Source organism: Carassius gibelio, chromosome A18 (genome assembly GCF_023724105.1).
Source record: "Carassius gibelio isolate Cgi1373 ecotype wild population from Czech Republic chromosome A18, carGib1.2-hapl.c, whole genome shotgun sequence".
Taxonomy (NCBI): Eukaryota; Metazoa; Chordata; class Actinopteri; order Cypriniformes; family Cyprinidae; genus Carassius; species Carassius gibelio.
The window spans coordinates 29,310,383-29,318,296 of record NC_068388.1 but is presented as its reverse complement, the minus strand read 5'-3'; positions in this window follow the sequence as shown (position 1 = coordinate 29,318,296).

Below are 7,914 nucleotides of genomic sequence, written 5' to 3'. Positions count from 1 at the left end.
CCAGCGAGTGGCTTTAGTAAAAAGGTGAACAGTGAGAAATATGCATTTAATGTCCTAAATATAAGTGGAATATATCAAAGTATATCCCATATATGTGCCAATCTTACCGTTGCCAGCAGGTGGCGCTATCATCATAATGGAATATTGGCCTTCAGATGTGTTCAGGTGAGGACTCTTATCAAACATGTGAAGTTTGGGGAAGATTGAACATTTTATGCTTGAGTTACAACAACTTCTCTTGCTGTGGCAAAACATCAAATTTTGTCATGGCGCCATGGAAACGCCCTTTAACAAAAACTCAAGATATCCAAAAGTTAACATTGCACAGGCCTTTAGATTAGACTGACCACAAAATATATGTTAATCTCAAAAAAATTATAGGAGTAGTTTGTCGCAGCGTAAAACATGTCACTTCCTGTTGCCAATAGGTGGCGCTATGACTATAACTGAATGTGGGCATGTAGATCTGTTAAGGGCAGAAGTTTTATCTAACATGTGAAGTTTGGGGCAGATTGGACATTGTATGTCTGAGTTACAGCAACTTCCTTTTTCATGGCAAAACATCGAAATTTGTCAGGCCACCATGGACACGCCCTTTAACGAAATCTAAAGATCTTCGCAATTTAACATCGCAAAGGGCTTAAGATTACACTGACCAGGTTTGGTGTTGATCTGAATAAATCTCTAGGAGGAGTTCGTTAAAGTACAACCCCTGAAAATGGCAAAAACAACGCCAATATTGCAGAGAAAATTCTAAATAACCGACTTCCTGTTGGGATTCGGATTTCGTACCAAGAGACTTTTTTGTAGGTATTGGTGTGTTACATGTGTATACCGATTTTTGTACATGTACGTGAAACATAGCTCGAGGCGCACTCTGTTGAAAGTGTATAGGTGGCGCTATCGAGCCATTTTGCCACAACTGATGGAATTTTGGCCTTCAGATGTGTTCAGGCCAGGACTCTTATCACACATGTGAAGTTTGGGGAAGATCGGACATTTTATGCCTGAGTTATAACATCTTTTATTCCCATGGCGAGACATCGAATTTCGTGACGGCGCCATGGACACGCCTTTTAACGAAAACTCAAGATCTTCACAACTTAACATCGCACAGGGCTTTAGATTAGACTGACCACAAAAAATACATTGATGTCATAAAATTTCTAGGAGTAGTTCATCGCAGTGTAAAATATGTCACTTCCTGTTGCCAATAGGTGGCGCTATGACTATAACTGAATATGGGCATGTCAATCTGTTCAGGTCAGGAGACTCATCAAACATGTGAAGTTTGGGGCAGATTGGTCATTGTATGTCTGAGTTATAGCAACTTCCTGTTTCATGGCGAATCATCGAAATTCGCCAGGCCGCCACGGACACGCCCATTAACGAAAACTCAAAAGCTTCGCAATTTAACATCGCAAAGGCCTTCAGATTAGGCATACCAAATTTGGTGTTGATCTGAATGAATCTCTAGGAGGAGTTCGTTAAAATACAACGCATGGAAATGACAAAAATGACACAAAATTTGCTCATAATATTAGTAATAACCGACTTCCTGTTGGGTTTCGGATTTTGCTCCAAGAGACTTTTTTGTAGGTATTGGAGAGTTACATGTGTATACCGATTTTCATACATGTACATGAAACGTAGCTCGAGGCGCACACCGTTGAACGTGTATAGGTGGCGCTGTTGAGCCATTTTGCCACACCCACTTCTGAAACCCATATCAGACGTAAATTTTCGCCAGTTCTGAGTTGTGTGCAAAGTTTCATGACTTTTCGAGCATGTTTAGGCCCTCAAAAATGCGATTCATTTTGGAGAAGAATAATAATAATAATAATAATAATAATAATAATAATAATAATAATAAACGGAGCAATTCCAAGAGGGTCCTCACACCATCGGTGCTCGGGCCCTAATTAAAGCTGCAAGCAGCGATGAACGGGCACTCGCACCCGGGCTCACCGCCATCGTGTTGCTTTAGTAAAAAGGTGAACGTTGAGAAATATGCATTTAATGTCCTAAATATAAGTGGAATATATCAAAGTATATCCCATATATGTGCCAATCTTACCGTTGCCAGCAGGTGGCGCTATCATTATAATGGAATATTGGCCTTCAGATGTGTTCAGGCCAGGACTCTTATCGAACATGTGAAGTTTGGGGAAGATTGAACATTTTATGCTTGAGTTACAACAACTTCTCTTGCTGTGGCAAGACATCAAATTTTGTCATGTCGCCATGGAAACGCCCTTTAACAAAAACTCAAGATCTCCAAAAGTTAACATTGCACAGGCCTTTAGATTAGACTGACCACAAAATATATGTTAATCTCAAAAAAATTATAGGAGTAGTTTGTCGCATTGTAAAACATGTCACTTCCTGTTGCCAATAGGTGGCGCTATGACTATAACTGAATGTGGGCATGTAGATCTGTTAAGGGCAGAAGTTTTATCTAACATGTGAAGTTTGGGGCAGATTGGACATTGTATGTCTGAGTTACAGCAACTTCCTTTTTCATGGCGAAACATCGAAATTTGTCAGGCCACCATGGACACGCCCTTTAACGAAATCTAAAGATCTTCGCAATTTAACATCGCAAAGGGCTTAAGATTACACTGACCAGGTTTGGTGTTGATCTGAATAAATCTCTAGGAGGAGTTCGTTAAAGTACAACCCCTGAAAATGGCAAAAACAACGCCAATATTGCAGAGAAAATTCTAAATAACCGACTTCCTGTTGGGATTCGGATTTCGTACCAAGAGACTTTTTTGTAGGTATTGGTGTGTTACATGTGTGTACCAATTTTTGTACATGTACGTGAAACATAGCTCGAGGCGCACTCTGTTGAAAGTGTATAGGTGGCGCTATCGAGCCATTTTGCCACACCTGATGGAATTTTGGCCTTCAGATGTGTTCAGGCCAGGACTCTTATCACACATGTGCAGTTTGGGGAAGATCGGACATTTTATACCTGAGTTATAACATATTTTATTCCCATGGCGAGACATCGAACTTCGTGACGGCGCCATGGACACGCCTTTTAACGAAAACTCAAGATCTTCACAACTTAACATCGCACAGGCCTTTAGATTAGACTGACCACAAAAAATACATTGATATCATAAAATTTCTAGGAGTAGTTCATCGCAGTGTAAAATATGTCACTTCCTGTTGCCAATAGGTGGCGCTATGACTATAACTGAATATGGGCATGTCAATCTGTTCAGGTCAGGAGTCTCATCAAACATGTGAAGTTTGGGGCAGATTGGTCATTGTATGTCTGAGTTATAGCAACTTCCTGTTTCATGGCGAGTCATCGAAATTCGCCAGGCCGCCACGGACACGCCCATTAACGAAAACTCAAAAGCTTCGCAATTTAACATCGCAAAGGCCTTCAGATTAGGCATACCAAATTTGGTGTTGATCTGAATGAATCTCTAGGAGGAGTTCGTTAAAATACAACGCATGGAAATGACAAAAATGACACAAAATTTGCTCATAATATTAGTAATAACCGACTTCCTGTTGGGTTTTGGATTTTGCTCCAAGAGACTTTTTTGTAGGTATTGGAGAGTAACATGAGTATACCGATTTTCATACATGTACATGAAACGTAGCTCGAGGCGCACACCGTTGAACGTGTATAGGTGGCGCTGTTGAGCCATTTTGCCACACCCACTTCTGAAACCCATATCAGACGTAAATTTTCGCCAGTTCTGAGGTGTGTGCAAAGTTTCATGACTTTTCGAGCATGTTTAGGCCCTCAAAAATGCAATTCATTTTGGAGAATAATAATAATAATAATAATAATAATAATAATAATAATAATAATAATAATAATAATAATAATAATAATAATAAACGGAGCAATTCCAAGAGGGTCCTCACACCATCGGTGCTCGGGCCCTAATTAAAGCTGCAAGCAGCGATGAACGGGCCCTCGCACCCGGGCTCACCGGCAGCGAGTGGCTTTAGTTAATAGGTGAACGGTGAGAAATATGCGTTTAAACTCATAAATATAAGTAGCATATATCAATGTTTATTCCATATATGTGCCAATCTTCCTGTTGCCAGCAGGTGGCGCTATCATTATAGTGGAATATTGGCCTTCAGATGTGTTCAGGGCAGGACTTTTGTCGAACATGTGAAGTTTGGGGAGGATTGGACATTTTATGCCTGAGTTACAACAACATCCTATTTCATGGCGAAACATCGAAATTTGTCAGGCCGCCATGGACACGCCCTTTAACGAAACCTCAAGATCTTCGCAATTTAAGATCGCAAAAGGCTTTAGATTACACTGACCAAGTTTGGTGTTGATCTGAATAAATATCTAGGAGGAGTTCGTTAAAGTACAACCCCTGAAAATGGCCAAAACAACACTAATTTTGCAGAGAAAATTCGAAATAACTGACTTCCTGTTGGGATTCGGATTTCGTACCAAAATACTTTTTTGTAGATATTGGTGTGTTACATGTGTGTACCGATTTTTGTACATGTACGTGAAACATAGCTCGAGGCGCACTCCGTTTAAAGCGTATACTCACTCCGTTGAAAGTGTATAGGTGGCGCTATCGAGCCATTTTGCCACACTCGATGGAATATTGGCCTTCAGATCTGTTCAGGCCAGGACCCTTATCACACAAGTGAAGTTTGGGCAAGATCGGACATTTTATGCCTGAGTTATAACATCTTTTATTCCCATGGCGAGACATCGAACTTCATCACGGCGCCATGGACACACCTTTTAACAAAAACTCAAGATCTTCACAACTAAACATCACGCAGGTCTTTAGATTAGACTGACCAGAAAAAAGACATTGATGTCATAAAATTTCTAGGAGTAGTTTGTCGCAGTGTAAAATATGTAACTTCCTGTTGCCAATAGGTGGCGCTATGACTATAACTGAATTTTGGCATGTAGATCTGTTCAGGTCAAGAGTCTTATCCAACATATGAAGTTTGGGGCAGATTGGACATTGTATGTCTGAGTTACAGCAACTTCCTTTTTCATGGCGAAACATCGAAATTTGTCAGGCCGCCATGGACCCGCCCTTTAACGAAACCTCAAGTCCTTCGCAATTTATTATCGCAAAGGGCTTTAGACTACACTGACCAAGTTTGGTGTTGATCTGAATAAATCTCTAGGAGGAGTTTGTTAAAGTACAACCCCTGAAAATGGCAAAAACAACACCAATTTTGAAGGGAAAATTCTAAATAACCGACTTCCTGTTGGGATCCGGATTTCGTACCAAGAGACTTTTTTGTAGGTATTGGAGTGTTACATGTGTGTACCAATTTTGGTACATGTACGTGAAACATAGCTCGAGGCACACTCCGTTGAAAGTGTACAGGTGGCGCTATAGAGCTGTTCTGCCACACCCGGTAAAATATTGGCCTGCAGATCTGTTCAGGCCAGGACTCTTATCACACATGTGAAGTTTGGGGAAGATCGGACATTTTATGCCTGAGTTATAACATCTTTTATTCCCATGGCGAGACATCGTACTTCGTCGCGGCGCCATGAACAGGCCTTTTAACGAAAACTCAAGATCTTCACAACTGAACATCGCACAGGCCTTTAGATTAGACTGACCACAAAAAAGACATTTATGTCATAAAATTTCTAGGAGTAGTTCGTCGCAGCGTAAAATATATCACTTCCTGTTGCCAATAGGTGGCGCTATGACTATAACTGAATATGGGCATGTCAATCTGTTCAGGTTCGGAGTCTCATCAAACATGTGAAGTTTGGGGCAGATTGGACATTCTATGTGTGAGTTATAGCAACTTCATTTTTCATGGCGAATCATCGAAATTCGCCAGGCCGTTACGGCCACGCCCTTCAACGAAAACTCAAGATCTTCGCAATTTAACATCGCAAAGGCCTTTAGATTAGGCATACCAAATTTGGTGTTTATTTGAAGAACTCTCTAGGAGGAGTTCGTTAAAATACAACACATGGAAATGACCAAAATTACACAAAATATGCTCATAATATTAAAAATAACCGACTTCCTGTTGGGTTTAGAATTTCGCTCCAAGAGTCTTTTTTGTAGGTATTGGTGTGTTACATATGTGTGCCAATTTTCGTGCATGTACGTGAAACATAGCTGGAAGGCTGTTGATTTTCTTGGTATGGGTGGCGCTGTCGAGCCATTTTGCCACACCCTCTTCTGAATCCTATATCAGACGAAAATTTTCACCAGGTTTGACACGTGTGCAAAGTTTCATGACTTTTTGAGCATGTTAAAGCCCTCAAAAATGCGATTCATTCGGGAGAAGAAGAAGAAGAAGAAGAATAATAATAATAATAAAAAACAAAGCAGATACAAGAGGGTCCTCGCACCTCGGTGCTCGGGCCCTAATTAAAGCTGCAAGCAGCGATGAACGGGCCCTCGCACCCGGGCTCCCCGCCAGCGAGTGGCATTAGTAAAAAGGTGAACGGCGAGAATTATGCATTTAAAGTCATAAGTATAATTGGAATATATCAAATTATATTCCATATATGTTCCAATCTTCCTGTTGCCAGCAGGTGGTGCTATCATTTTAATGGAATATTGGCCTTCAGATGTGTTTAGGGAAGGACTCTTATCGAATATGTGAAGTATGGGGAAGATCGAACATTTTATGCCTGAGTTACAACAACTTCTCTTGCTGTGGCGAGACATCAAATTGTGCCAAGGCGTTATGGACACGCCCTTTAACAAAAACTCAAGATCTCCATAATTTAACATTGCACAGGCCTTTAGATTAGACTGACCACAAAAAAATTACATTTCTGTCAAAAGATTTCTAGGAGTAGCTTGTGGCAGCATAAAACATGTCACTTCCTGTTGCCAGCAGGTGGCGCTATGACTATAACTGAATATGGGCATGTAGATCTGTTAAGGGCAGATTGGACATTGTATGTCTGAGTTACAGCAACTTCCTTTTTCATGGTGAAACATCGTAATTTGTCAGGCCGCCATGGACACGCCCTTTATCGAAACCTCAAGATCTTCGCAATTTAACATTGCAAAGGTCTTTAGATTGAACTGACCAAGTTTGGTGTTGATCGGAATAAATTTCTAGGAGGAGTTCGTTAAAGTACAACCCCTGAAAATGGAAAAAAAAAAACGCCAATTTTGCAGAGAAAATTCTAAATAACCGACTTCCTGTTGGGATTCGGATTTCGTACCAAGAGACTTTTTTGTAGGTATTGGTGTGTTACATGTGTGTACTGATTTTTGTAAATGCACGTGAAACATAGCTCGAGGTGCACTCCGTTGAAAATGTATAGGTGGCGCTATGGAGCCATTTCGCCACACCCAATGGAATATTGGCCTTCAGTTGTGTTCAGGCCAGGACTCTTATCAAACATGTGAAGTTTGGGGAAGATCAGACATTTTATGCCTGAGTTACAAATTTTATTCTCATGGCGAGACATCAAACTTTGTCACGTCGCCAAGGACACACCCTTTATCGAAACCTCAAGATAATCACAATTCACTATCGCAAAGGCCTTTAGATTAAACTGACCATAACACAATTTAGATTTTATTAGATTTCTAGGAGTAGTTCATTGCAGCGTAAGGCATTCACTTCCTGTTGCCAGCAGGTGGCGCTATGACTATAACTAAATTTGGGAATGTTGATCTGTTCAGGTCAGGAGTCTTATCAAACATGTGAAGTTTGGTGCAGATTGGACATTTTATGTCTAAGTTATAGCAACTTCATTTTTCATGGCGAAACATCGAAATTCGCCAAGCCGCCACAGACACGCCCTCAAACGAAAACTCTAGATCTTCGCAATTTAACATCGCAAAGGCCTTTAGATTACACTGCCAAACTTTGGTGTTGATCTGAATAAATCTCTAGGAGGAGTTCGTTAAAGTACAACCTCCGGAAATGGCAAAAATGACAAAA